Genomic DNA, 23,901 nt, shown 5'->3' with positions numbered 1-23,901 from the left:
CTATTTGTTCCTTATGCTTGCCCCTACTACTACTACTACTACTACTACTACTACTACTTCTACTAGTCGTTGGGTGTCAAGCGCGGTGGGAAAAGTCACACAGTAATCGTCAAAAATAAGAAAATGAGGTCATATAGATCACGCTCCCGCGTCATCCTTGTCACGTGGCGCAAAAATATATTTAAAAAGGGGAATGCAACACGAGGTCTTCCCAGGAGGTCACCCATCCTAGTACTACTCTCGCCCAAGCACGCTTAACTTCGGAGTTCTAATGGGATCCGGTGCTTTAGTGCTGGTATGATCGCATCCGACATGCAACTATCTATTTGATCCTTATGCTTGCCCCTACTACTACTAGTACTACTACTACTACTACTACTACTACTAGTCGTTGGGTGTCAAGCGCGGTGGGAAAAGTCACACAGTAATCGTCAAAAATAAGAAAATGAGGTCATATAGATCACGCTCCCGCGTCATCCTTGTCACGGGGCGCAAAAATATATTTAAAAAGGGGAATGCAACACGAGGACTTCCCGGGAGGTCACCCATCCTAGTACTACTCTCGCCCAAGCAAGCTTAACTTCGGAGTTCTGATGGGATCCGGTGCTTTAGTGCTGGTATGATCGCATCCAACATGCAACTATCTATTTGTTCCTTATGCTTGCCCCTACCACTACTACTACTACTAGTCGTTGGGTGTCAAGCGCGGTGGGAAAAGTCACACAGTAATCGTCAAAAATAAGAAAATGAGGTCATATAGATCACGCTCCCGCGTCATCCTTGTCACGTGGCGCAAAAATATATTTAAAAAGGGGAATGCAACACGAGGACTTCCCAGGAGGTCACCCATCCTAGTACTACTCTAGCCCAAGCACGCTTAACTTCGGAGTTCTGATGGGATCCGGTGCTTTAGTGCTGGTATGATCGCATCCGACATGCAACTATCTATTTGTTCCTTATGCTTGCCCCTACTACTACTACTACTACTACTACTAGTCGTTGGGTGTCAAGCGCGGTGGGAAAAGTCACACAGTAATCATCAAAAATAAGAAAATGAGGTCATATAGATCACGCTCCCGCGTCATCCTTGTCACGTGGCGCAAAAATATATTTAAAAAGGGGAATGCAACACGAGGACTTCCCAGGAGGTCACCCATCCTAGTACTACTCTCGCCCAAGCACGCTTAACTTCGGAGTTCTGATGGGAACCGGTGCTTTAGTGCTGGTATGATCGCATCCAACATGCAACTATCTATTTGTTCCTTATGCTTGCCCCTACTACTACTACTAGTGGTTGGGTGTCAAGCGCGGTGGGAAAAGTCACACAGTAATCGTCAAAAATAAGAAAATGAGGTCATATAGATCACGCTCCCGCGTCATCCTTGTCACGTGGCGCAAAAATATATTTAAAAAGGGGATTGCAACACGAGGACTTCCCAGGAGGTCACCCATCCTAGTACTACTCTCGCCCAAGCACGCTTAACTTCGGAGTTCCGATGGGATCCGGTGCTTTAGTGCTGGTATGATCGCATCCGACATGCAACTATCTATTTGTTCCTTATGCTTGCCCCTACTACTACTACTACTACTACTACTAGTCGTTGGGTATCAAGCGCGGTGGGAAAAGTCACACAGTAATCGTCAAAAATAAGAAAATGAGGTCATATAGATCACGCTCCCGCGTCATCCTTGTCACGTGGCGCAAAAATATATTTAAAAAGGGGAATGCAACACGAGGACTTCCCAGGAGGTCACCCATCCTAGTAGTACTCTCGCCCAAGCACGCTTAACTTCGGAGTTCCGATGGGATCCGGTGCTTTAGTGCTGGTATGATCGCATCCGACATGCAACTATCTATTTGTTCCTTATGCTTGCCCCTACTACTACTACTACTACTAGTCGTTGGGTGTCAAGCGCGGTGGGAAAAGTCACACAGTAATCGTCAAAAATAAGAAAATGAGGTCATATAGATCACGCTCCCGCGTCATCCTTGTCACGTGGCGCAAAAATATATTTAAAAAGGGGAATGCAACACGAGGACTTCCCAGGAGGTCACCCATCCTAGTACTACTCTCGCCCAAGCACGCTTAACTTCAGAGTTCTGATGGGATCCGGTGCTTTAGTGCTGGTATGATCGCATCCGACATGCAACTATCTATTTGTTCCTTATGCTTGCCCCTACTACTACTACTAATACTACTACTACTACTACTACTACTACTAGTCGTTGGGTGTCAAGCGCGGTGGAAAAAGTCACACAGTAATCGTCAAAAATAAGAAAATGAGGTCATATAGATCACGGTCCCGCGTCATCCTTGTCACGTGGCGCAAAAATATATTTAAAAAGGGGAATGCAACACGAGGACTTCCCAGGAGGTCACCCATCCTAGTACTACTCTCGCCCAAGCACGCTTAACTTCGAAGTTCTGATGGGATCCGGTGCTTTAGTGCTGGTATGATCGCATCCGACATGAAACTATCTATTTGTTCCTTATGAATGCCCCTACTACTACTACTACTACTAGTCGTTGGGTGTCAAGCGCGGTGGGAAAAGTCACACAGTAATCGTCAAAAATAAGAAAATGAGGTCATATAGATCACGCTCCCGCGTCATCCTTGTCACGTGGCGTAAAAATATATTTAAAAAAGGGAATGCAACACGAGGACTTCCCAGGAGGTCACCCATCCTAGTACTACTCTCGCCAAAGCACGCTTAACTTCGGAGTTCTGATGGGATCCGGTGCTTTAGTGCTCGTATGATCGCATCCGACATGCAACTATCTATTTGTTCCTTATGCTTGCCCCTACTACTACTACTACTACTACTACTACTAGTCGTTGGGTGTCAAGCGCGGTGGGAAAAGTCACACAGTAATCGTCAAAAATAAGAAAATGAGGTCATATAGATCACGGTCCCGCGTCATCCTTGTCACGTGGCGCAAAAATATATTTAAAAAGGGGAATGCAACACAAGGACTTCCCAGGAGGTCACCCATCCTAGTACTACTCTCGCCCAAGCACGCTTAACTTTGGAGTTCTGATGGGATCCGGTGCTTTAGTGCTGGTATGATCGCATCCGACATGCAACTATCTATTTGTTCCTTATGCTTGCCCCTACTACTACTACTACTAGTCGTTGGGTGTCAAGCGCGGTGGGAAAAGTCACACAGTAATCGTCAAAAATAAGAAAATGAGGTCATATAGATCACGCTCCCGCGTCATCCTTGTCACGTGGCGCAAAAATATATTTAAAAGGGGGAATGCAACACGAGGACTTCCCAGGAGGTCACCCATCCTAGTACTACTCTCGCCCAAGCACGCTTAACTTCGGAGTTCTGATGGGATCCGGTGCTTTAGTGTTGGTATGATCGCATCCGACATGCAACTATCTATTTGTTCCTTATGCTTGCCCCTACTACTACTACTACTAGTCGTTGGGTGTCAAGCGCGGTGGGAAAAGTCACACAGTAATCGTCAAAAATAAGAAAATGAGGTCATATAGATCACGCTCCCGCGTCATCCTTGTCACGTGGCGCAAAAATATATTTAAAAAGGGGAATGCAACACGAGGACTTCCCAGGAGGTCACCCATCCTAGTACTACTCTCGCCCAAGCACGCTTAACTTCGGATTCTGATGGGATCCGGTGCTTTAGTGCTGGTATGATCGCATCCGACATGCAACTATCTATTTGTTCCTTATGCTTGCCCCTACTACTACTACTACTACTACTACTAGTCGTTGGGTGTCAAGCGCGGTGGGAAAAGTCACACAGTAATCGTCAAAAATAAGAAAATGAGGTCATATAGATCACGGTCCCGCGTCATCCTTGTCACGTGGCGCAAAAATATATTTAAAAAGGGGAATGCAACACCTAGTACTACTCTCGCCCAAGCACGCTTAACTTCGGAGTTCTGATGGGATCCGGTGCTTTAGTGCTGGTATGATCGCGTCCGACATGCAACTTGTTGGAAATATGCCCTAGAGGCAATAATAAATTAGTTATTATTATATTTCTTAGTTCATGATAATCGTTTATTATCCATGCTATAATTGTATTGATTGGAAACACAATACTTGTGTGGACACATAGACAAAACACTGTCCTTAGTAAGCCTCTAGTTGACTAGCTCGTTGTTCAAAAGATGGTCAAGGTTTCCTGGCCATAGGCAAGTGTTGTCACTTGATAACGGGATCACATCATTAGGAGAATCATGTGATGGACTAGACCCAAACTAATAGACGTAGCATGTTGATCGTGTCATTTTGTTGCTACTGTTTTCTGCGTGTCAAGTATTTATTCCTATGACCATGAGATCATATAACTCACTGACACCGGAGGAATGCTTTGTGTGTATCAAACGTCGCAACGTAACTGGGTGACTATAAAGATGCTCTACAGGTATCTCCGAAGGTGTTAGTTGAGTTAGTATGGATCAAGACTGGGATTTGTCACTCCGTGTGAACGGAGAGGTATCTCGGGGCCCACTCGGTAATACAACATCACACACAAGCCTTGCAAGCAATGTAACTTAGTGTAAGTTGCGGGATCTTGTATTACGGAACGAGTAAAGAGACTTGCTAGTAAACGAGATTGAAATAGGTATGCGGATACTGACGATCGAATCTCGGGCAAGTAACATACCGAAGGACAAAGGGAATGACATACGGGATTATATGAATCCTTGGCACTGAGGTTCAAACGATAAGATCTTCGTAGAATATGTAGGATCCAATATGGGCATCCAGGTCCCGTTATTGGATATTGACCGAGGAGTCACTCGGGTCATGTCTACATAGTTCTCGAACCCGCAGGGTCTGCACACTTAAGGTTCGACGTTGTTTTATGCGTATTTGAGTTATATGGTTGGTTACCGAATGTTGTTCGGAGTCCCGGATGAGATCACGGACGTCACGAGGGTTTCCGGAATGGTCCGGAAACGAAGATTGATATATAGGATGACCTCATTTGGTTACCGGAAGGTTTTCGTGCATTACCGGAAAAGTTTCGGGCTCATCGGTAGTGTACCGGGAGTGCCGGGAGGGGTGCCGGGGACCATCGGGAGGGGTGTCACGCCCCAAGGGGTCTCATGGGCTATGGGAAGAGATAAACCAGCCCCTAGTGGGCTGGAATAAGTTCCCACTAAGGCCCATAAGGTTTGAGAAGGAAAAAACACAAGGTGGAAAGAGTTTCCAAGTGGGAAGGTGGAATCCTACTCCAAGTAGGATTGGAGTAGGACTCCTCCACCTCCAATTTCGGCCAAACCTTTAGGTTTTGAGGCTGCCTCCTCCCCTCCCTCCCACCTATATATACGGAGGTTTTAGGGCTGATTTGAGACGACTTTTCTCACGGCTGCCCGACCACATACCTCCATAGTTTTCCCTCTAGATCGCGTTTCTGCGGAGCTCGGACGGAGCCCTGCTGAGACGAGATCATCACCAACCTCCGGAGCGTCGTCACGCTGCCGGAGAACTCTTCTACCTCTCCGTCTCTCTTGCTGGATCAAGAAGGCCGAGATCATCGTCGAGCTGTACGTGTGCTGAACGCGGAGGTGCCGTCCGTTCGGTACTAGATCGTGGGACTGATCGCGGGATTGTTCGCGGGGCGGATCGAGGGACGTGAGGACGTTCCACTACATCAACCGCGATCTCTAATCGCTTCTGCTGTACGATCTACAAGGGTACGTAGATCACTCATCCCCTCTCGTAGATGGACATCACCATGATAGGTCTTCGTGCGCGTAGGAAAATTTTTGTTTCCCTTGCGACGTTCCCCAACAGTGGCATCATGAGCTAGGTTCATGCGTAGATGTCTTCTCGAGTAGAACACAAAAGTTTTTGTGGGCGGTGATGTGCGTTTTGCTGCCCTTCTTAGTCTTTTCTTGATTCCGCGGTATTGTTGGATTGAAGCGGCTTGGACCGACATTACTCGTACGCTTACGAGAGACTGGTTTCATCGTTACGAGTAACCCCCTTTGCTCAAAGATGACTGGCAAGTGACTGTTTCTCCAACTTTAGTTGAATCGGATTTGACCGAGGAGGTCCTTGGATGAGGTTAAATAGCAACTCATATATCTCCGTTGTGGTGTTTGCGTAAGTAAGATGCGATCCTACTAGATACCCTCGGTCACCACGTAAAACATGCAACAACAAAATTAGAGGACGTCTAACTTGTTTTTGCAGGGTATGATTGTGATGTGATATGGCCAACGATGTGATGTGATATATTGGATGTATGAGATGATCATGTTGTAATAGAAATATCGACTTGCACGTCGATGGTACGGCAACCGGCAGGAGCCATAGGGTTGTCTTTATACTAACGTTTGTGCTTGCAGATGCGTTTACTATTTTGCTAGGATGTAGCTTTAGTAGTAATAGCATAAGTAGCACGACAACCCCGATGGCAACACGTTGATGGATGATCATGGTGTGGCGCCGGTGACAAGAAGATCGTGCCGGTGCTTTGGTGATGGAGATCAAGAAGCACGTGATGATGGCCATATCATGTCACTTATGAATTGCATGTGATGTTAATCCTTTTATGCACCTTATTTTGCTTAGAACGACGGTAGCATTATGAGGTGATCTCTCACTAAAATTTCAAGATGAAATTGTGTTCTCCCCGACTGTGCACCGTTGCGACAGTTCTTCGTTTCGAGACACCACGTGATGATCGGGTGTGATAGACTCAACGTTCACATACAACGGGTGCAAAACAGTTGCACACGCAGAACACTCGGGTTAAGCTTGACGAGCCTAGCATGTGCAGACATGGCCTCGGAACACATGAGACCGAAAGGTCGAGCATGAATCGTATAGTTGATATGATTAGCATAGAGATGCTTACCACTGAAACTATTCTCGACTCACGTGATGATCGGACTTGAGATAGTGGATTTGGATCATGTACCACTCAAATGACTAGAGAGATGTACTTTTTGAGTGGGAGTTCTTAAGTAATATGATTAATTGAACTAATTGTCATGAACATAGTCTAATGGTCTTTGCGAATTACGATGTAGCTTGCGCTATAGCTCTACTGTTTTTATATGTTCCTAGAGAAAATTTAGTTGAAAGTTGATAGTAGCAAACTTTGCAGAGGATTGTCCTCGTTGCTGCGCAGAAGGCTTATGTCCTTAATGCACCACTTGGTGTGCTGCACCTCGAGCGTCGTCTGTGGATGCTGTGAACATCCGACATACACGTTTCTGATGACTACATGATAGTTCAGTGCAAAATACTTAATGGCTCAGAAGCAAGGCGCCGAAGACCTTTTGAAACGTCACGGAACATAAGTGATGTTCTAAAGAGATGAAATTATGATTTCATGCTTGTGCCCTTGTTAAGAGGTACGAGACCTCCAACAAGATTCTTTGTCCACAAAGTAAGTGAGAAAAGCTCAATCGTTGAGCGTGTGCTCAGATTGTCTGAGTACGACAAACACTTGAATCAAGTGGGAGTTAATCTTCCAGATGACATAGTGATGGTTCTCCAAAAGTCACTGCCACCAAGCTGTGAGAGCTTCGTGATGAACTATAACATATCAAGGATAGATACAATGATCCTTGAGCGATTCGTGATGTTTGACACTGCGAAAGTAGAAATCAAGAAGGAGCGTCAATAGTTGATGGTTTGTAAAACCACTAAGTTTCAACAAAGGCAAGGGCTAGAAGGGATACTTCGTGAAACGGCAAAACAGTTGCTGCACTAATGAAGAGACCCAAGATTAAACCCAAACCCGAGACTAAGTGCTTCTATAATGAGGGGAACAGTCACTGAGGCGGAGCAACTCTAGATACTTGGTAGATAAAGAAGGCTGGCAAAAGTCGAAAGAAGTGTAGTTGATATACATGATGTTGATGTGTACTTTACTAGTACTCCTAGTAGCATGAGGGTATTGGATACCGGTTCGGTTGCTAAGTGATTAGTAACACGAAATGAAAGCTACGGCATAAACGGAGACTAGCTAAAGGCGAGGTGACGATACGTGTTGGAAGTGTTTCCAAGGTTGATATGATCAAACGTCGCGCGCCCGCTCTACCATCGGGATTGGTGTTAAACCTAACTAATTGTTATTTGGTGCTTGCGTTAAGCATGAACATGATTGGATCGTGTTTTGTTGCAATACGATTATTCATTTAAAGAGAATAATGGTTACTCTATTTTCTTGAATATTCACCTTCAATGGTTTATTGAATCTCGATCGTAGTATTACACATGTTCATAATATTAGTGCCAAAAGATACGAGTTAATGATGATAGTACCACTTACTTGTGGCACTGCCGCTTGAGTCATGTTAGTATAAATTGCATGAAGAGGCTCCATGCTGATGGATCTTTGTACTCACCTGATTTCGAATCACTAGTGACATGCAAATCATACCACATGAGCAAGGCCTTGTTTTCATTGAGATGAAATAAGATAGTAACTTGTTGGAAGTGATACATTTTGATGTATGCAGTCCAATAGGTACTGAGGCACGCAGTAGATATCATTATGTTCTTACTTCACTGATGATTTGAGTAGATACAGGAATATTTACTTAATGAATCACAAGTCTGAAATGTTGAAAAGTTCAAATCCGTTTCAGAGTGAAGATCGTCGTAACAAGAGGACAAACTGTCTACGATATGATCATAAGAAATGAATATCTGAGTTACGAGTTTTGGTACACAGTTAAGACAATGTGGAAATTGTTTCGCGGTTCATGCCACCTGGAACATCATAGTGTGATGATGTGTCTGAACGTCATAGCCACACACTATTTGATATGGTGCATACTATGATATCTTTTATCGAATTACCACTATCGTTTATGGGTTATGCATTAGAGACAACCACACTCACTTTAAATAGGGCACCTCGTATTTCCGTTGAGATGACACAGTATAGACTGAGGTTTAGAGAAATCTAAACTGTCGTTTCTTGAAAGTTAGGGGCTTCGACACTTATGTGAAAAAGTTTCAGTATGATAAGCTCGAACCCAAAGCGGACAAATGCATCTTCATAGGATATCCAAAACAGTTGGATACATCTCCTATCTCAGATCCAAAAGCAAAGTGTTTGTTTCTAGAAACGGATCCTTTCTCGAGGAAAGGTTTCTCTCGAAAGAATTGAGTGGGAGGGTAGTAGAACTTGATGAGGTTATTGAACCATCACTTCAACCAGTGTGTAGCAGGGCGCAGGAAGTTGTTCCTGTGGCGCCTACACCAATTGAAGTGGAAGCTGATGATGGTGATCATTGAGCTTCGAATCAAGTCACTATAAACCTCGTAGGTCGACAAGGTCGCGTACTGCTGCAGAGTAGTACGGTAACCCTGTCTTGGAGGTCATGTTGTTGAGCAACAGTGAACCTACGAGTTATGGAGAAAGCGATGGTGGGCCGAGATTCCGACAAATGGCTGGAAGCCATGAAATCCGAGAGAGGATCCATGTATGAAAACAAAGTGTAGACTTTAAAAGAACTACTTGATGGTCATAAGACTATTGAGTAAAGATGGATCTTTAAAAGAAGACAGACGATGATGGTGATAAGTCACTATTAAGAAAAGCTCGACTTGTCGCAAAGATGTTTTCGATAAGATCAAACAGTTGACTATGATGAGACTTTCTCACTCGTAGCGATGCTAAAAGTCTGTTAGAATTATGTTAGTTGTTGATGCATTATTTATGAAATATTGCACGTAGGATGTCAAAACATTGTTTTCTCGACGGTTTCCTTGAGCAAACATTGTATGTGATACAACCAGAAGGTTTTGTCGATCCTAAAGATACTAGCAAGTATGCAAGCTCCAGTAATCCTTCAATGGACTGGTGCAAGCATCTCGGAGTTGGAATATACACTTTGATGAGATGATCAAAGATTTTGGGTTTGTACAAGGTTTATGAGAAACTTGTATTTCCAAAGAAGTGAGTGGGAGCACTATAGAATTTCTGATAGGTATATGTGGTTGACATATTGTGGATCAGAAGTAATGTAGAATTTCTGTAAAGCATACAAGGTTGTTTGAAAGAAGTTTTCAAAGGAGTACCTGGATTACGCTACTTGAACGTTGAGCATCAAAGATCTATGGAGATAGATCGAAAGCGCTTAATAGAAGTTTCAACAAGATGCATGCCTTGACAAGTTTTTGAAAGAGTTCAAAATAGACCAGCAAAGAAGGAGTTCTTGGTTGCGTTGTGAGGTGTGAATTTGAGTAAGACTCAAAACCCGACCACGGCAGAATAAAGAGAATAGACGAAGGTCGTCTTCTATGCCTTAGCCGTAGAATCTAAAGTATGCCATGCTGTGTACCGCACCTGAAGTGTGCCTTGACTCAAAGTATGTTGAGAGGTACAGAGAGTGATCCATGATTGAATCACTAGCAGCGGTCGAAATTTATCCTTAGTAACTAATGGACTAAGGAATTTTTCTCGATTATGGAGGTGGTTAAAGAGTTTGTCGTAAAGGGTTACGTCAATGCAAGCTTTGACACTAATCCGGATAACTATGAGTAGTGAAACGGATTCATATAGTAGAGTAGATATTTGGAGCATTTCCGAATAGCACGTAGTAGCAGCATCTATAAGATGACATAAAGATTTGTAAAGAACGCACGAATCTGAAAGTTTCAGAACCGTTGACTAAAACCTCTCTCACGAGCAAGACTTGATCAGACCCCATAACTATATGGGTGTTGGATTCATTGGAATCACATGGTGATGTGAACTAGATTATTGACTCTAGTGCAAGTGGGAGACTGTTGGAAATATGCCCTAGAGGCAATAATAAATTAGTTATTATTATATTTCTTAGTTCATGATAATCGTTTATTATCCATGCTATAATTGTATTGATTGGAAACACAATACTTGTGTGGACACATAGACAAAACACTGTCCCTAGTAAGCCTCTAGTTGACTAGCTCGTTGTTCAAAAGATGGTCAAGGTTTCCTGGCCATAGGCAAGTGTTGTCACTTGATAACGGGATCACATCATTAGGAGAATCATGTGATGGACTAGACCCAAACTAATAGACGTAGCATGTTGATCGTGTCATTTTGTTGCTACTGTTTTCTGCGTGTCAAGTATTTATTCCTATGACCATGAGATCATATAACTCACTGACACCGGAGGAATGCTTTGTGTGTATCAAACGTCGCAACGTAACTGGGTGACTATAAAGATGCTCTACAGGTATCTCCGAAGGTGTTAGTTGAGTTAGTATGGATCAAGACTGGGATTTGTCACTCCGTGTGAACGGAGAGGTATCTCGGGGCCCACTCGGTAATACAACATCACACACAAGCCTTGCAAGCAATGTAACTTAGTGTAAGTTGCGGGATCTTGTATTACGGAACGAGTAAAGAGACTTGCCAGTAAACGAGATTGAAATAGGTATGCGGATACTGACGATCGAATCTCGGGCAAGTAACATACCGAAGGACAAAGGGAATGACATACGGGATTATATGAATCCTTGGCACTGAGGTTCAAACGATAAGATCTTCGTAGAATATGTAGGATCCAATATGGGCATCCAGGTCCCGCTATTGGATATTGACCGAGGAGTCACTCGGGTCATGTCTACATAGTTCTCGAACCCGCAGGGTCTGCACACTTAAGGTTCGACGTTGTTTTATGCGTATTTGAGTTATATGGTTGGTTACCGAATGTTGTTCGGAGTCCCGGATGAGATCACGGACGTCACGAGGGTTTCCGGAATGGTCCGGAAACGAAGATTGATATATAGGATGACCTCATTTGGTTACCGGAAGGTTTTCGTGCATTACCGGAAAAGTTTCAGGCTCATCGGTAGTGTACCGGGAGTGCCGGGAGGGGTGCCGGGGACCATCGGGAGGGGTGTCACGCCCCAAGGGGTCTCATGGGCTATGGGAAGAGATAAACCAGCCCCTAGTGGGCTGGAATAAGTTCCCACTAAGGCCCATAAGGTTTGAGAAGGAAAAAACACAAGGTGGAAAGAGTTTCCAAGTGGGAAGGTGGAATCCTACTCCAAGTAGGATTGGAGTAGGACTCCTCCACCTCCAATTTCGGCCAAACCTTTAGGTTTTGAGGCTGCCTCCTCCCCTCCCTCCCACCTATATATACGGAGGTTTTAGGGCTGATTTGAGACGACTTTTCTCACGGCTGCCCGACCACATACCTCCATAGTTTTCCCTCTAGATCGCGTTTCTGCGGAGCTCGGACGGAGCCCTGCTGAGACGAGATCATCACCAACCTCCGGCGCGCCGTCACGCTGCCGGAGAACTCTTCTACCTCTCCGTCTCTCTTGCTGGATCAAGAAGGCCGAGATCATCGTCGAGCTGTACGTGTGCTGAACGCGGAGGTGCCGTCCGTTCGGTACTAGATCGTGGGACTGATCGCGGGATTGTTCGCGGGGCGGATCGAGGGACGTGAGGACGTTCCACTACATCAACCGCGATCTCTAATCGCTTCTGCTGTACGATCTACAAGGGTACGTAGATCACTCATCCCCTCTCGTAGATGGACATCACCATGATAGGTCTTCGTGCGCGTAGGAAATTTTTTGTTTCCCTTGCGACGTTCCCCAACACAACTATCTATTTGTTCCTTATGCTTGCCCTACTACTACTACTACTACTACTACTACTACTACTAGTCGTTGGGTGTCAAGCGCGGTGGGAAAAGTCACACAGTAATCGTCAAAAATAAGAAAATGAGGTCATATAGATCACGCTCCCGCGTCATCCTTGTCACGTGGCGCAAAAATATATTTAAAAAGGGGAATGCAACACGAGGACTTCCCAGGAGGTCACCCATCCTAGTACTACTCTCGCCCAAGCACGCTTAACTTCGGAGTTCTGATGGGATCCGGTGCTTTAGTGTTGGTATGATCGCATCCGACATGCAACTATCTATTTGTTCCTTATGCTTGCCCCTACTACTACTACTACTACTAGTCGTTGGGTGTCAAGCGCGGTGGGAAAAGTCACACAGTAATCGTCAAAAATAAGAAAATGAGGTCATATAGATCACGGTCTCGCGTCATCCTTGTCACGTGGCGCAAAAATATATTTAAAAAGGGGAATGCAACACGAGGACTTCCCAGGAGGTCACCCATCCTAGTACTACTCTCTCCCAAGCACGCTTAACTTCGGAGTTCTGATGGGATCCGGTGCTTTAGTGCTGGTATGATCGCATCCGACATGCAACTATCTATTTGTTCCTTATGCTTGCCCCTACTACTACTACTACTACTACTACTACTACTACTAGTCGTTGGGTGTCAAGCGCGGTGGGAAAAGTCACACAGTAATCGTCAAAAATAAGAAAATGAGGTCATATAGATCACGGTCCCGCGTCATCCTTGTCACGTGGCGCAAAAATATATTTAAAAAGGGGAATGCTACACGAGGACTTCCCAAGAGGTCACCCATCCTAGTACTACTCTCGCCCAAGCACGCTTAACTTCGGAGTTCTGATGGGATCCGGTGCTTTAGTGCTGGTATGATCGCATCCGACATGCAACTATCTATTTGTTCCTTATGCTTGCCCCTACTACTACTACTACTACTAGTCGTTGGGTGTCAAGCGCGTTGGGAAAAGTCACACAGTAATCGTCAAAAATAAGAAAATGAGGTCATATAGATCACGCTCCCGCGTCATCCTTGTCACGTGGCGCAAAAATATATTTAAAAAGGGGAATGCAACACGAGGACTTCCCAGGAGGTCACCCATCCTAGTACTACTCTCGCCCAAGCACGCTTAACTTCGGAGTTCTGATGAGATCCGGTGCTTTAGTGCTGGTATGATCGCATCCGACATGCAACTATCTATTTGTTCCTTATGCTTGCCCCTACTACTACTACTACTACTAGTCGTTGGGTGTCAAGCGCGGTGGGAAAAGTCACACAGTAATCGTCAAAAATAAGAAAATGAGGTCATATAGATCACGGTCCCGCGTCATCCTTGTCACGTGGCGCAAAAATATATTTAAAAAGGGGAATGGAACACGAGGACTTCCTAGGAGGTCACCCATCCTAGTACTACTCTCGCCCAAGCACGCTTAACTTCGGAGTTCTGATGGGATCCGGTGCTTTAGTGCTGGTATGATCGCATCCAACATGCGACTATCTATTTGTTCCTTATGCTTGCCCCTACTACTACTACTACTACTACTACTACTACTACTAGTCGTTGGGTGTCAAGCGCGGTGGGAAAAGTCACACAGTAATCGTCAAAAATAAGTAAATGAGGTCATATAGATCACGCTCCCGCGTCATCCTTGTCACGTGGCGCAAAAATATATTTAAAAAGGGGAATGCAACACGAGGACTTCCCAGGAGGTCACCCATCCTAGTACTACTCTCGCCCAAGCACGCTTAACTTCGGAGTTCTGATGGGATCCGGTGCTTTAGTGCTGTTATGATCGCATCCGACATGCAACTATCTATTTGTTCCTTATGCTTGCCCCTACTACTACTACTACTAGTAGTCGTTGGGTGTCAAGCACGGTGGGAAAAGTCACACAGTAATCGTCAAAAATAAGAAAATGAGGTCACAAGGACTTCCCAGGAGGTCACCCATCCTAGTACTACTCTCGCCCAAGCACGCTTAACTTCGGAGTTCTGATGGGATCCGGTGCTTTAGTGCTGGTATGATCGCATCCGACATGCAACTATCTATTTGTTCCTTATGCTTGCCCCTACTACTACTACTACTACTACTACTACTACTAGTCGTTGGGTGTCAAGCGCGGTGGGAAAAGTCACACAGTAATCGTCAAAAATAAGAAAATGAGGTCATATAGATCACGCTCCCGCGTCATCCTTGTCACGTGGCGCAAAAATATATTTAAAAAGGGGAATGCAACACGAGGACTTCCCAGGAGGTCACCCATCCTAGTACTACTCTCGCCCAAGCACGCTTAACTTTGGAGTTCTGATGGGATCCGGTGCTTTAGTGCTGGTATGATCGCATCCGACATGCAACTATCTATTTGTTCCTTATGCTTGCCCCTACTACTACTACTACTACTAGTCGTTGGGTGTCAAGCACGGTGGGAAAAGTCACACAGTAATCGTCAAAAATAAGAAAATGAGGTCATATAGATCACGCTCCCGCGTCATCGTCGTCACGTGGCGCAAAAATATATTTAAAAAGGGGAATGCAACACGAGGACTTCCCAGGAGGTCACCCATCCTAGTACTACTCTCGCCCAAGCACGCTTAACTTCGGAGTTCTGATGGGATCCGATGCTTTAGTGCTGTTATGATCGCATCCGACATGCAACTATCTATTTGTTCCTTATGCTTTCCCGTACTACTACTACTACTACTACTAGTCGTTGGGTGTCAAGCGCGGTGGGAAAAGTCACACAGTAATCGTCAAAAATAAGAAAATGAGGTCATATAGATCACGCTCCCGCGTCATCCTTGTCACGTGGCGCAAAAATATATTTAAAAAGGGGAATGCAACACGAGGACTTCCCAGGAGGTCACCCATCCTAGTACTACTTTCGCCCAAGCACGCTTAACTTCGGAGTTCTGATGGGATCCGATGCTTTAGTGCTGGTATGATCGCATCCGACATGCAACTATCTATTTGTTCCTTATGCTTGCCCCTACTACTACTACTACTACTAGTCGTTGGGTGTCAAGCGCGGTGGGAAAAGTCACAGAGTAATCGTCAAAAATAAGAAAATGAGGTCATATAGATCACGCTCCCGCGTCATCCTTGTCACGTGGCGCAAAATTATATTTAAAAAGGGGAATGCAACACGAGGACTTCAGAGGAGGTCACCCATCCTAGTACTACTCTCGCCCAAGCACGCTTAACTTCGGAGTTCTGATGAGATCCCGTGCTTTAGTGCTGGTATGATCGCATCCGACATGCAACTATCTATTTGTTCCTTATGCTTGCCCCTACTACTACTACTACTACTAGTCGTTGGGTGTCAAGCGCGGTGGGAAAAGTCACACAGTAATCGTCAAAAATAAGAAAATGAGGTCATATAGATCACGGTCCCGCGTCATCCTTGTCACGTGGCGCAAAAATATATTTAAAAAGGGGAATGCAACACGAGGACTTCCCAGGAGGTCACCCATCCTAGTACTACTCTCGCCCAAGCACGCTTAACTTCGGAGTTCTGATGGGATCCGGTGCTTTAGTGCTGGTATGATCGCATCCAACATGCAACTATCTATTTGTTCCTTATGCTTGCCCCTACTACTACTACTACTACTACTACTACTACTAGTCGTTGGGTGTCAAGCGCGGTGGGAAAAGTCACACAGTAATCGTCAAAAATAAGTAAATGAGGTCATATAGATCACGCTCCCGCGTCATCCTTGTCACGTGGCGCAAAAATATATTTAAAAAGGGGAATGCAACACGAGGACTTCCCAGGAGGTCACCCATCCTAGTACTACTCTCGCCCAAGCACGCTTAACTTCGGAGTTCTGATGGGATCCGGTGCTTTAGTGCTGTTATGATCGCATCCGACATGCAACTATCTATTTGTTCCTTATGCTTGCCCCTACTACTACTACTACTACTAGTCGTTGGGTGTCAAGCACGGTGGGAAAAGTCACACAGTAATCGTCTAAAATAAGAAAATGAGGTCATATAGATCACGCTCCCGCGTCATCCTTGTCACGTGGCGCAAAAATATATTTAAAAAGGGGAATGCAACACGAGGACTTCACAGGAGGTCACCCATCCTAGTACTACTCTCGCCCAAGCACGCTAACTTCGGAGTTCTGATGGGATCCGGTGCTTTAGTGCTGTTATGATCGCATCCGACATGCAACTATCTATTTGTTCCTTATGCTTGCCCCTACTACTACTACTACTAGTAGTCGTTGGGTGTCAAGCACGGTGGGAAAAGTCACACAGTAATCGTCAAAAATAAGAAAATGAGGTCACGAGGACTTCCCAGGAGGTCACCCATCCTAGTACTACTCTCGCCCAAGCACGCTTAACTTCGGAGTTCTGATGGGATCCGGTGCTTTAGTGCTGGTATGATCGCATCCGACATGCAACTATCTATTTGTTCCTTATGCTTGCCCCTACTACTACTACTACTACTACTACTACTAGTCGTTGGGTGTCAAGCGCGGTGGGAAAAGTCACACAGTAATCGTCAAAAATAAGTAAATGAGGTCATATAGATCACGCTCCCGCGTCATCCTTGTCACGTGGCGTAAAAATATATTTAAAAAGGGGAATGCAACACGAGGACTTCCCAGGAGGTCACCCATCCTAGTACTACTCTCGCCCAAGCACGCTTAACTTCGGAGTTCTGATGGGATCCGGTGCTTTAGTGCTGTTATGATCGCATCCGACATGCAACTATCTATTTGTTCCTTATGCTTGCCCCTACTACTACTACTACTACTAGTCGTTGGGTGTCAAGCACGGTGGGAAAAGTCACACAGTAATCGTCAAAAATAAGAAAATGAGGTCATATAGATCACGCTCCCGCGTCATCCTTGTCACGTGGCGCAAAAATATATTTAAAAAGGGGAATGCAACACGAGGACTTCCCAGGAGGTCACCCTTCCTAGTACTACTCTCGCCCAACCACGCTTAACTTCGGAGTTCTGATGGGATCCGGTGCTTTAGTGCTGTTATGATCGCATCCGACATGCAACTATCTATTTGTTCCTTATGCTTGCCCCTACTACTACTACTACTAGTAGTCGTTGGGTGTCAAGCACGGTGGGAAAAGTCACACAGTAATCGTCAAAAATAAGAAAATGAGGTCACGAGGACTTCCCAGGAGGTCACCCATCCTAGTACTACTCTCGCCCAAGCACGCTTAACTTCGGAGTTCTGATGGGATCCGGTGCTTTAGTGCTGGTATGATCGCATCCGACATGCAACTATCTATTTGTTCCTTATGCTTGCCCCTACTACTACTACTACTACTACTACTAGTCGTTGGGTGTCAAGCGCGGTGGGAAAAGTCACACAGTAATCGTCAAAAATAAGAAAATGAGGTCATATAGATCACGCTCCCGCGTCATCCTTGTCACGTGGCGCAAAAATATATTTAAAAAGGGGAATGCAACACGAGGACTTCCCAGGAGGTCACCCATCCTAGTACTACTCTCGCCCAAGCACGCTTAACTTTGGAGTTCTGATGGGATCCGGTGCTTTAGTGCTGGTATGATCGCATCCGACATGCAACTATCTATTTGTTCCTTATGCTTGCCCCTACTACTACTACTACTACTACTAGTCGTTGGGTGTCAAGCACGGTGGGAAAAGTCACACAGTAATCGTCAAAAATAAGAAAATGAGGTCATATAGATCACGCTCCCGCGTCATCGTCGTCACGTGGCGCAAAAATATATTTAAAAAGGGGAATGCAACACGAGGACTTCCCAGGAGGTCACCCATCCTAGTACTACTCTCGCCCAAGCACGCTTAACTTCGGAGTTCTGATGGGATCCGATGCTTTAGTGCTGTTATGATCGCATCCGACATGCAACTATCTATTTGTTCCTTATGCTTTCCCGTACTACTACTACTACTACTACTAGTCGTTGGGTGTCAAGCGCGGTGGGAAAAGTCACACAGTAATCGTCAAAAATAAGAAAATGAGGTCATATAGATCACGCTCCCGCGTCATCCTTGTCACGTGGCGCAAAAATATATTTAAAAAGGGGAATGCAACACGAGGACTTCCCAGGAGGTCACCCATCCTAGTACTACTTTCGCCCAAGCACGCTTAACTTCGGAGTTCTGATGGGATCCGATGCTTTAGTGCTGGTATGATCGCATCCGACATGCAACTATCTATTTGTTCCTTATGCTTGCCCCTACTACTACTACTACTACTAGTCGTTGGGTGTCAAGCGCGGTGGGAAAAGTCACAGAGTAATCGTCAAAAATAAGAAAATGAGGTCATATAGATCACGCTCCCGCGTCATCCTTGTCACGTGGCGCAAAAATATATTTAAAAAGGGGAATGCAACACGAGGACTTCACAGGAGGTCACCCATCCTAGTACTACTCTCGCCCAAGCACGCTTAACTTCGGAGTTCTGATGAGATCCCGTGCTTTAGTGCTGGTATGATCGCATCCGACATGCAACTATCTATTTGTTCCTTATGCTTGCCCCTACTACTACTACTACTACTAGTCGTTGGGTGTCAAGCGCGGTGGGAAAAGTCACACAGTAATCGTCAAAAATAAGAAAATGAGGTCATATAGATCACGGTCCCGCGTCATCCTTGTCACGTGGCGCAAAAATATATTTAAAAAGGGGAATGCAACACGAGGACTTCCCAGGAGGTCACCCATCCTAGTACTACTCTCGCCCAAGCACGCTTAACTTCGGAGTTCTGATGGGATCCGGTGCTTTAGTGCTGTTATGATCGCATCCGACATGCAACTATCTATTTGTTCCTTATGCTTGCCCCTACTACTACTACTACTACTAGTCGTTGGGTGTCAAGCACGGTGGGAAAAGTCACAGAGTAATCGTCAAAAATAAGAAAATGAGGTCATACAGATCACGCTCCCGCGTCATCCTTGTCACGTGGCGCAAAAATATATTTAAAAAGGGGAATGCAACACGAGGACTTCCCAGGAGGTCACCCATCCTAGTACTACTCTCGCCCAAGCACGCTTAACTTCGGAGTTCTGATGGGATCCGGTGCTTTAGTGCTGGTATGATCGCATCCGACATCCAACTATCTATTTGTTCCTTATGCTTGCCCCTACTACTACTACTACTAGTCGTTGGGTGTCAAGCGCGGTGGGAAAAGTCACACAGTAATCGTCAAAAATAAGAAAATGAGGTCATATAGATCACGCTCCCGCGTCATCCTTGTCACGTGGCGCAAAAATATATTTAAAAAGGGGAATGCAACACGAGGACTTCCCAGGAGGTCACCCATCCTAGTACTACTTTCGCCCAAGCACGCTTAACTTCGGAGTTCTGATGGGATCGATGCTTTAGTGCTGGTATGATCACATCCGACATGCAACTATCTATTTGTTCCTTATGCTTGCCCCTACTACTACTACTACTACTAGTCGTTGGGTGTCAAGCGCGGTGGGAAAAGTCACACAGTAATCGTCAAAAATAAGAAAATGAAGTCATATAGATCACGCTCCCGCGTCATCCTTGTCACGTGGCGCAAAAATATATTTAAAAAGGGGAATGCAACACGAGGACTTCCCAGGAGGTCACCCATCCTAGTACTACTCTCGCCCAAGCACGCTTAACTTCGGAGTTCTGATGGGATCCCGTGCTTTAGTGCTGGTATGATCGCATCCGACATGCAACTATCTATTTGTTCCTTATGCTTGCCCCTACTACTACTACTACTACTAGTCGTTGGGTGTCAAGCGCGGTGGGAAAAGTCACACAGTAATAGTCAAAAATAAGAAAATGAGGTCATATAGATCACGGTCCCGCGTCATCCTTGTCACGTGGCGCAAAAATATATTTAAAAAGGGGAATGCAACACGAGGACTTCCCACGAGGTCACCCATCCTAGTACTACTCTCGCCCAAGCACGCTTAACTTCGGAGTTCTAATGGGATCCGGTGCTTTAGTGCTGGTATGATCGCATCCAACATGCAACTATCTATTTGTTCCTTATGCTTGCCCCTACTACTACTACTACTACTACTACTACTAGTCGTTGGGTGTCAAGCGCGGTGGGAAAAGTCACACAGTAATCGTCAAAAATAAGTAAATGAGGTCATATAGATCACGCTCCCGCGTCATCCTTGTCACGTGGCGCAAAAATATATTTAAAAAGGGGAATGCAACACGAGGACTTCCCAAGAGGTCACCCATCGATCCGGTGCTTTAGTGCTGTTATGATCGCATCCGACATGCAACTATCTATTTGTTCCTTATGCTTGCCCCTACTACTACTACTACTACTAGTCGTTGGGTGTCAAGCACGGTGGGAAAAGTCACACAGTAATCGTCAAAAATAAGAAAATGAGGTCATATAGATCACGCTCCCGCGTCGTCCTTGTCACGTGGCGCAAAAATATATTTAAAAAGGGGAATGCAACACGAGGACTTCCCAGGAGGTCACCCATCCTAGTACTACTCTCGCCCAAGCACGCTTAACTTCGGAGTTCTGATGGGATCCGGTGCTTTAGTGCTGGTATGATCGCATCCGACATGCAACTATCTATTTGTTCCTTATGCTTGCCCCTACTACTACTACTACTACTACTACTACTACTACTACTACTACTAGTCGTTGGGTGTCAAGCGCGGTGGGAAAAGTCACATAGTAATCGTCAAAAATAAGAAAATAAGGTCATATAGATCACGCTCCCGCGTCATCCTTGTCACGTGGCGCAAAAATAGAGGTCACCCATCCTAGTACTACTCTCGCCCAAGCACGCTTAACTTCGGAGTTCTGATGGGATCCGGTGCTTTAGTGCTGGTATGATCGCATCCGACATGCAACTATCTATTTGTTCCTTATGCTTGCCCCTACTACTACTACTACTACTACTACTACTACTACTAGTCGTTGGGTGTCAAGCGCGGTGGGAAAAGTCACACAGTAATCGTCAAAAATAAGAAAATGAGGTCATATAGATCACGCTCCCGCGTCATCCTTGTCACGTGGCGCAAAAATATATTTAAAAAGGGGAATGCAACACGAGGACTTCCCAGGAGGTCACCCATCCTAGTACTACTCTCGCCCAAGCACGCTTAACTTTGGAGTTCTGATGGGATCCGGTGCTTTAGTGCTGGTATGATCGCATCCGACATGCAACTATCTATTTGTTCCGTATGCTTGCCCCTACTACTACTACTACTACTACTAGTCGTTGGGTGTCAAGCACGGTGGGAAAAGTCACACAGTAATCGTCAAAAATAAGAAAATGAGGTCATATAGATCACGCTCCCGCGTCATCCTCGTCACGTGGCGCAAAAATATATTTAAAAAACACCCATCCTAGTACTACTCTCGCCCAAGCACGCTTAACTTTGGAGTTCTGATGGGATCCGGTGCTTTAGTGCTGGTATGATCGCATCCGACATGCAACTATCTATTTGTTCCTTATGCTTGCCCCTACTACTACTACTACTACTACTACTAGTCGTTGGGTGTCAAGCACGGTGGGAAAAGTCACACAGTAATCGTCAAAAATAAGAAAATGAGGTCATATAGATCACGCTCCCGCGTCATCCTCGTCACGTGGCGCAAAAATATATTTAAAAAGGGGAATGCAACACGAGGACTTCCCAGGAGGTAACCCATCCTAGTACTACTCCCGCCCGAGCACGCTTAACTTCGGAGTTCTCATGGGATCCGATGCTTTAGTGCTGTTATGATCGCATCCGACATGCAACTATCTATTTGTTCCTTATGCTTTCCCGTACTACTACTACTACTACTACTACTAGTCGTTGGGTGTCAAGCGCGGTGGGAAAAGTCACACAGTAATCGTCAAAAATAAGAAAATGAGGTCATATAGATCACGCTCCCGCGTCATCCTTGTCACGTGGCGCAAAAATATATTTAAAAAGGGGAATGCAACACGAGGACTTCCCAGGAGGTCACCCATCCTAGTACTACTTTCGCCCAAGCACGCTTAACTTCGGAGTTCTGATGGGATCCGGTGCTTTAGTGCTGGTATGATCGCATCCGACATGCAACTATCTATTTGTTCCTTATGCTTGCCCCTACTACTACTACTACTACTAGTCGTTGGGTGTCAAGCACGGTGGGAAAAGTCACACAGTAATCGTCAAAAATAAGAAAATGAGGTCATATAGATCACGCTCCCGCGTCATCCTCGTCACGTGGCGCAAAAATATATTTAAAAAGGGGGATGCAACACGAGGACTTCCCAGGAGGTCACCCATCCTAGTACTACTCTCGCCCAAGCACGCTTAACTTCGGAGTTCTGATGGGATCCGTTGCTTTAGTGCTGGTATGATCGCATCCGACATGCAACTATCTATTTGTTCCTTATGCTTGCCCCTACTACTACTACTACTACTAGTCGTTGGGTGTCAAGCGCGGTGGGAAAAGTCACACAGTAATCGTCAAAAATAAGAAAATGAGGTCATATAGATCACGCTCCCGCGTCATCCTTGTCACGTGGCGCAAAAATATATTTAAAAAGGGGAATGCAACACGAGGACTTCCCAGGAGGTCACCCATCCTAGTACTACTCTCACCCAAGCACGCTTAACTTCGGAGTTCTGATGGGATCCGGTGCTTTAGTGCTGGTATGATCGCATCCGACATGCAACTATCTATTTGTTCCTTATGCTTGCCCCTACTACTACTACTACTAGTCGTTGGGTGTCAAGCGCGGTGGGAAAAGTCACACAGTAATCGTCAAAAATAAGAAAATAAGGTCATATAGATCACGGTCCCGCGTCATCCTTGTCACGTGGCGCAAAAATATATTTAAAAAGGGGAATGCAACACGAGGACTTCCCAGGAGGTCACCCATCCTAGTACTACTCTCACCCAAGCACGCTTAACTTCGGAGTTCTGATGGGATCCGGTGCTTTAGTGCTGGTATGATCGCATCCGACATGCAACTATCTATTTGTTCCTTATGCTTGCCCCTACTACTACTACTACTACTAGTCGTTGGGTGTCAAGCGCGGTGGGAAAAGTCACACAGTAATCGTCAAAAATAAGAAAATGAGGTCATATAGATCACGCTCCCGCGTCATCCTTGTCACGTGGCGCAAAAATATATTTAAAAAGGGGAATGCAACACGAGGACTTCCCAGGAGGTCACCCATCCTAGTACTACTCTCACCCAAGCACGCTTAACTTCGGAGTTCTGATGGGATCCGGTGCTTTAGTGCTGGTATGATCGCATCCGACATGCAACTATCTATTTGTTCCTTATGCTTGCCCCTACTACTACTACTACTAGTCGTTGGGTGTCAAGCGCGGTGGGAAAAGTCA

At 45.3% G+C, this 23,901-nt stretch overlaps 47 non-coding genes and 3 pseudogenes across 47 annotated transcripts; all 50 read right to left on the bottom strand.

The window, feature by feature from the left end:
- Positions 1-190: 190 nt before the first annotated feature.
- Positions 191-309, bottom strand: LOC123434922. The gene has a single exon (XR_006626189.1). It is a non-coding gene; the product is annotated as a 5S ribosomal RNA (ribosomal RNA).
- Positions 310-512: 203 nt separating this feature from the next.
- Positions 513-631, bottom strand: LOC123438087. Its single transcript, XR_006629248.1, has one exon. It is a non-coding gene; the product is annotated as a 5S ribosomal RNA (ribosomal RNA).
- Positions 632-813: 182 nt separating this feature from the next.
- Positions 814-932, bottom strand: LOC123437207. The gene has a single exon (XR_006628400.1). It is a non-coding gene; the product is annotated as a 5S ribosomal RNA (ribosomal RNA).
- Positions 933-1,120: 188 nt separating this feature from the next.
- LOC123437431 lies at positions 1,121-1,239 on the bottom strand. The gene has a single exon (XR_006628611.1). It is a non-coding gene; the product is annotated as a 5S ribosomal RNA (ribosomal RNA).
- A 176-nt stretch (positions 1,240-1,415) lies between these two features.
- On the bottom strand, positions 1,416-1,534 carry LOC123437495. The gene has a single exon (XR_006628672.1). It is a non-coding gene; the product is annotated as a 5S ribosomal RNA (ribosomal RNA).
- A 188-nt stretch (positions 1,535-1,722) lies between these two features.
- Positions 1,723-1,841, bottom strand: LOC123438168. Its single transcript, XR_006629327.1, has one exon. It is a non-coding gene; the product is annotated as a 5S ribosomal RNA (ribosomal RNA).
- Positions 1,842-2,023: 182 nt separating this feature from the next.
- Positions 2,024-2,142, bottom strand: LOC123435827. Its single transcript, XR_006627073.1, has one exon. It is a non-coding gene; the product is annotated as a 5S ribosomal RNA (ribosomal RNA).
- Positions 2,143-2,348: 206 nt separating this feature from the next.
- On the bottom strand, positions 2,349-2,467 carry LOC123436606. Its single transcript, XR_006627822.1, has one exon. It is a non-coding gene; the product is annotated as a 5S ribosomal RNA (ribosomal RNA).
- Positions 2,468-2,649: 182 nt separating this feature from the next.
- Positions 2,650-2,768, bottom strand: LOC123436923. Its single transcript, XR_006628130.1, has one exon. It is a non-coding gene; the product is annotated as a 5S ribosomal RNA (ribosomal RNA).
- A 191-nt stretch (positions 2,769-2,959) lies between these two features.
- LOC123437388 lies at positions 2,960-3,078 on the bottom strand. The gene has a single exon (XR_006628571.1). It is a non-coding gene; the product is annotated as a 5S ribosomal RNA (ribosomal RNA).
- A 179-nt stretch (positions 3,079-3,257) lies between these two features.
- Positions 3,258-3,376, bottom strand: LOC123437422. Its single transcript, XR_006628603.1, has one exon. It is a non-coding gene; the product is annotated as a 5S ribosomal RNA (ribosomal RNA).
- A 179-nt stretch (positions 3,377-3,555) lies between these two features.
- Positions 3,556-3,673, bottom strand: LOC123431764. The gene has a single exon (XR_006623350.1). It is a non-coding gene; the product is annotated as a 5S ribosomal RNA (ribosomal RNA).
- A 188-nt stretch (positions 3,674-3,861) lies between these two features.
- LOC123433577 lies at positions 3,862-3,954 on the bottom strand (annotated as a pseudogene).
- Positions 3,955-12,747: 8,793 nt separating this feature from the next.
- On the bottom strand, positions 12,748-12,866 carry LOC123437421. The gene has a single exon (XR_006628602.1). It is a non-coding gene; the product is annotated as a 5S ribosomal RNA (ribosomal RNA).
- Positions 12,867-13,048: 182 nt separating this feature from the next.
- Positions 13,049-13,167, bottom strand: LOC123438115. Its single transcript, XR_006629275.1, has one exon. It is a non-coding gene; the product is annotated as a 5S ribosomal RNA (ribosomal RNA).
- A 197-nt stretch (positions 13,168-13,364) lies between these two features.
- On the bottom strand, positions 13,365-13,483 carry LOC123437496. Its single transcript, XR_006628673.1, has one exon. It is a non-coding gene; the product is annotated as a 5S ribosomal RNA (ribosomal RNA).
- A 182-nt stretch (positions 13,484-13,665) lies between these two features.
- On the bottom strand, positions 13,666-13,784 carry LOC123435348. Its single transcript, XR_006626602.1, has one exon. It is a non-coding gene; the product is annotated as a 5S ribosomal RNA (ribosomal RNA).
- A 182-nt stretch (positions 13,785-13,966) lies between these two features.
- LOC123431836 lies at positions 13,967-14,085 on the bottom strand. Its single transcript, XR_006623425.1, has one exon. It is a non-coding gene; the product is annotated as a 5S ribosomal RNA (ribosomal RNA).
- Positions 14,086-14,282: 197 nt separating this feature from the next.
- LOC123437904 lies at positions 14,283-14,401 on the bottom strand. The gene has a single exon (XR_006629067.1). It is a non-coding gene; the product is annotated as a 5S ribosomal RNA (ribosomal RNA).
- A 112-nt stretch (positions 14,402-14,513) lies between these two features.
- Positions 14,514-14,633, bottom strand: LOC123432816. Its single transcript, XR_006624386.1, has one exon. It is a non-coding gene; the product is annotated as a 5S ribosomal RNA (ribosomal RNA).
- Positions 14,634-14,827: 194 nt separating this feature from the next.
- Positions 14,828-14,946, bottom strand: LOC123436101. The gene has a single exon (XR_006627337.1). It is a non-coding gene; the product is annotated as a 5S ribosomal RNA (ribosomal RNA).
- Positions 14,947-15,128: 182 nt separating this feature from the next.
- Positions 15,129-15,247, bottom strand: LOC123431955. Its single transcript, XR_006623561.1, has one exon. It is a non-coding gene; the product is annotated as a 5S ribosomal RNA (ribosomal RNA).
- Positions 15,248-15,432: 185 nt separating this feature from the next.
- On the bottom strand, positions 15,433-15,551 carry LOC123438763. Its single transcript, XR_006629887.1, has one exon. It is a non-coding gene; the product is annotated as a 5S ribosomal RNA (ribosomal RNA).
- A 182-nt stretch (positions 15,552-15,733) lies between these two features.
- On the bottom strand, positions 15,734-15,852 carry LOC123432478. Its single transcript, XR_006624058.1, has one exon. It is a non-coding gene; the product is annotated as a 5S ribosomal RNA (ribosomal RNA).
- Positions 15,853-16,034: 182 nt separating this feature from the next.
- Positions 16,035-16,153, bottom strand: LOC123434686. The gene has a single exon (XR_006625963.1). It is a non-coding gene; the product is annotated as a 5S ribosomal RNA (ribosomal RNA).
- A 194-nt stretch (positions 16,154-16,347) lies between these two features.
- LOC123437902 lies at positions 16,348-16,466 on the bottom strand. The gene has a single exon (XR_006629065.1). It is a non-coding gene; the product is annotated as a 5S ribosomal RNA (ribosomal RNA).
- A 182-nt stretch (positions 16,467-16,648) lies between these two features.
- Positions 16,649-16,766, bottom strand: LOC123433203. The gene has a single exon (XR_006624744.1). It is a non-coding gene; the product is annotated as a 5S ribosomal RNA (ribosomal RNA).
- A 112-nt stretch (positions 16,767-16,878) lies between these two features.
- Positions 16,879-16,998, bottom strand: LOC123432483. The gene has a single exon (XR_006624062.1). It is a non-coding gene; the product is annotated as a 5S ribosomal RNA (ribosomal RNA).
- A 191-nt stretch (positions 16,999-17,189) lies between these two features.
- On the bottom strand, positions 17,190-17,308 carry LOC123437901. The gene has a single exon (XR_006629064.1). It is a non-coding gene; the product is annotated as a 5S ribosomal RNA (ribosomal RNA).
- A 182-nt stretch (positions 17,309-17,490) lies between these two features.
- On the bottom strand, positions 17,491-17,609 carry LOC123433041. Its single transcript, XR_006624600.1, has one exon. It is a non-coding gene; the product is annotated as a 5S ribosomal RNA (ribosomal RNA).
- A 112-nt stretch (positions 17,610-17,721) lies between these two features.
- Positions 17,722-17,841, bottom strand: LOC123432482. Its single transcript, XR_006624061.1, has one exon. It is a non-coding gene; the product is annotated as a 5S ribosomal RNA (ribosomal RNA).
- A 188-nt stretch (positions 17,842-18,029) lies between these two features.
- Positions 18,030-18,148, bottom strand: LOC123436100. Its single transcript, XR_006627336.1, has one exon. It is a non-coding gene; the product is annotated as a 5S ribosomal RNA (ribosomal RNA).
- A 185-nt stretch (positions 18,149-18,333) lies between these two features.
- Positions 18,334-18,452, bottom strand: LOC123431954. Its single transcript, XR_006623560.1, has one exon. It is a non-coding gene; the product is annotated as a 5S ribosomal RNA (ribosomal RNA).
- Positions 18,453-18,637: 185 nt separating this feature from the next.
- On the bottom strand, positions 18,638-18,756 carry LOC123438761. The gene has a single exon (XR_006629885.1). It is a non-coding gene; the product is annotated as a 5S ribosomal RNA (ribosomal RNA).
- A 182-nt stretch (positions 18,757-18,938) lies between these two features.
- Positions 18,939-19,057, bottom strand: LOC123431562. Its single transcript, XR_006623154.1, has one exon. It is a non-coding gene; the product is annotated as a 5S ribosomal RNA (ribosomal RNA).
- Positions 19,058-19,239: 182 nt separating this feature from the next.
- On the bottom strand, positions 19,240-19,358 carry LOC123437900. Its single transcript, XR_006629063.1, has one exon. It is a non-coding gene; the product is annotated as a 5S ribosomal RNA (ribosomal RNA).
- A 182-nt stretch (positions 19,359-19,540) lies between these two features.
- On the bottom strand, positions 19,541-19,659 carry LOC123434685. The gene has a single exon (XR_006625962.1). It is a non-coding gene; the product is annotated as a 5S ribosomal RNA (ribosomal RNA).
- A 179-nt stretch (positions 19,660-19,838) lies between these two features.
- Positions 19,839-19,956, bottom strand: LOC123433291. The gene has a single exon (XR_006624821.1). It is a non-coding gene; the product is annotated as a 5S ribosomal RNA (ribosomal RNA).
- A 182-nt stretch (positions 19,957-20,138) lies between these two features.
- On the bottom strand, positions 20,139-20,257 carry LOC123436703. Its single transcript, XR_006627916.1, has one exon. It is a non-coding gene; the product is annotated as a 5S ribosomal RNA (ribosomal RNA).
- Positions 20,258-20,439: 182 nt separating this feature from the next.
- Positions 20,440-20,558, bottom strand: LOC123435328. The gene has a single exon (XR_006626584.1). It is a non-coding gene; the product is annotated as a 5S ribosomal RNA (ribosomal RNA).
- Positions 20,559-21,003: 445 nt separating this feature from the next.
- LOC123434684 lies at positions 21,004-21,122 on the bottom strand. Its single transcript, XR_006625961.1, has one exon. It is a non-coding gene; the product is annotated as a 5S ribosomal RNA (ribosomal RNA).
- Positions 21,123-21,297: 175 nt separating this feature from the next.
- LOC123433513 lies at positions 21,298-21,410 on the bottom strand (annotated as a pseudogene).
- A 197-nt stretch (positions 21,411-21,607) lies between these two features.
- LOC123436099 lies at positions 21,608-21,726 on the bottom strand. Its single transcript, XR_006627335.1, has one exon. It is a non-coding gene; the product is annotated as a 5S ribosomal RNA (ribosomal RNA).
- Positions 21,727-21,880: 154 nt separating this feature from the next.
- Positions 21,881-21,999, bottom strand: LOC123433585 (annotated as a pseudogene).
- A 188-nt stretch (positions 22,000-22,187) lies between these two features.
- LOC123433073 lies at positions 22,188-22,306 on the bottom strand. Its single transcript, XR_006624629.1, has one exon. It is a non-coding gene; the product is annotated as a 5S ribosomal RNA (ribosomal RNA).
- A 188-nt stretch (positions 22,307-22,494) lies between these two features.
- Positions 22,495-22,613, bottom strand: LOC123437005. The gene has a single exon (XR_006628209.1). It is a non-coding gene; the product is annotated as a 5S ribosomal RNA (ribosomal RNA).
- A 182-nt stretch (positions 22,614-22,795) lies between these two features.
- Positions 22,796-22,914, bottom strand: LOC123436659. Its single transcript, XR_006627872.1, has one exon. It is a non-coding gene; the product is annotated as a 5S ribosomal RNA (ribosomal RNA).
- Positions 22,915-23,096: 182 nt separating this feature from the next.
- Positions 23,097-23,215, bottom strand: LOC123436335. Its single transcript, XR_006627564.1, has one exon. It is a non-coding gene; the product is annotated as a 5S ribosomal RNA (ribosomal RNA).
- A 179-nt stretch (positions 23,216-23,394) lies between these two features.
- LOC123436334 lies at positions 23,395-23,513 on the bottom strand. The gene has a single exon (XR_006627563.1). It is a non-coding gene; the product is annotated as a 5S ribosomal RNA (ribosomal RNA).
- A 182-nt stretch (positions 23,514-23,695) lies between these two features.
- Positions 23,696-23,814, bottom strand: LOC123436332. The gene has a single exon (XR_006627561.1). It is a non-coding gene; the product is annotated as a 5S ribosomal RNA (ribosomal RNA).
- Between the last annotated feature and the right edge of the window lie 87 nt (positions 23,815-23,901).

Source organism: Hordeum vulgare, chromosome 2H (genome assembly GCF_904849725.1).
Source record: "Hordeum vulgare subsp. vulgare chromosome 2H, MorexV3_pseudomolecules_assembly, whole genome shotgun sequence".
NCBI classification, from domain to species: domain Eukaryota; kingdom Viridiplantae; phylum Streptophyta; class Magnoliopsida; order Poales; family Poaceae; genus Hordeum; species Hordeum vulgare.
This window is presented reverse-complemented; position numbering and strand designations above follow the sequence as displayed.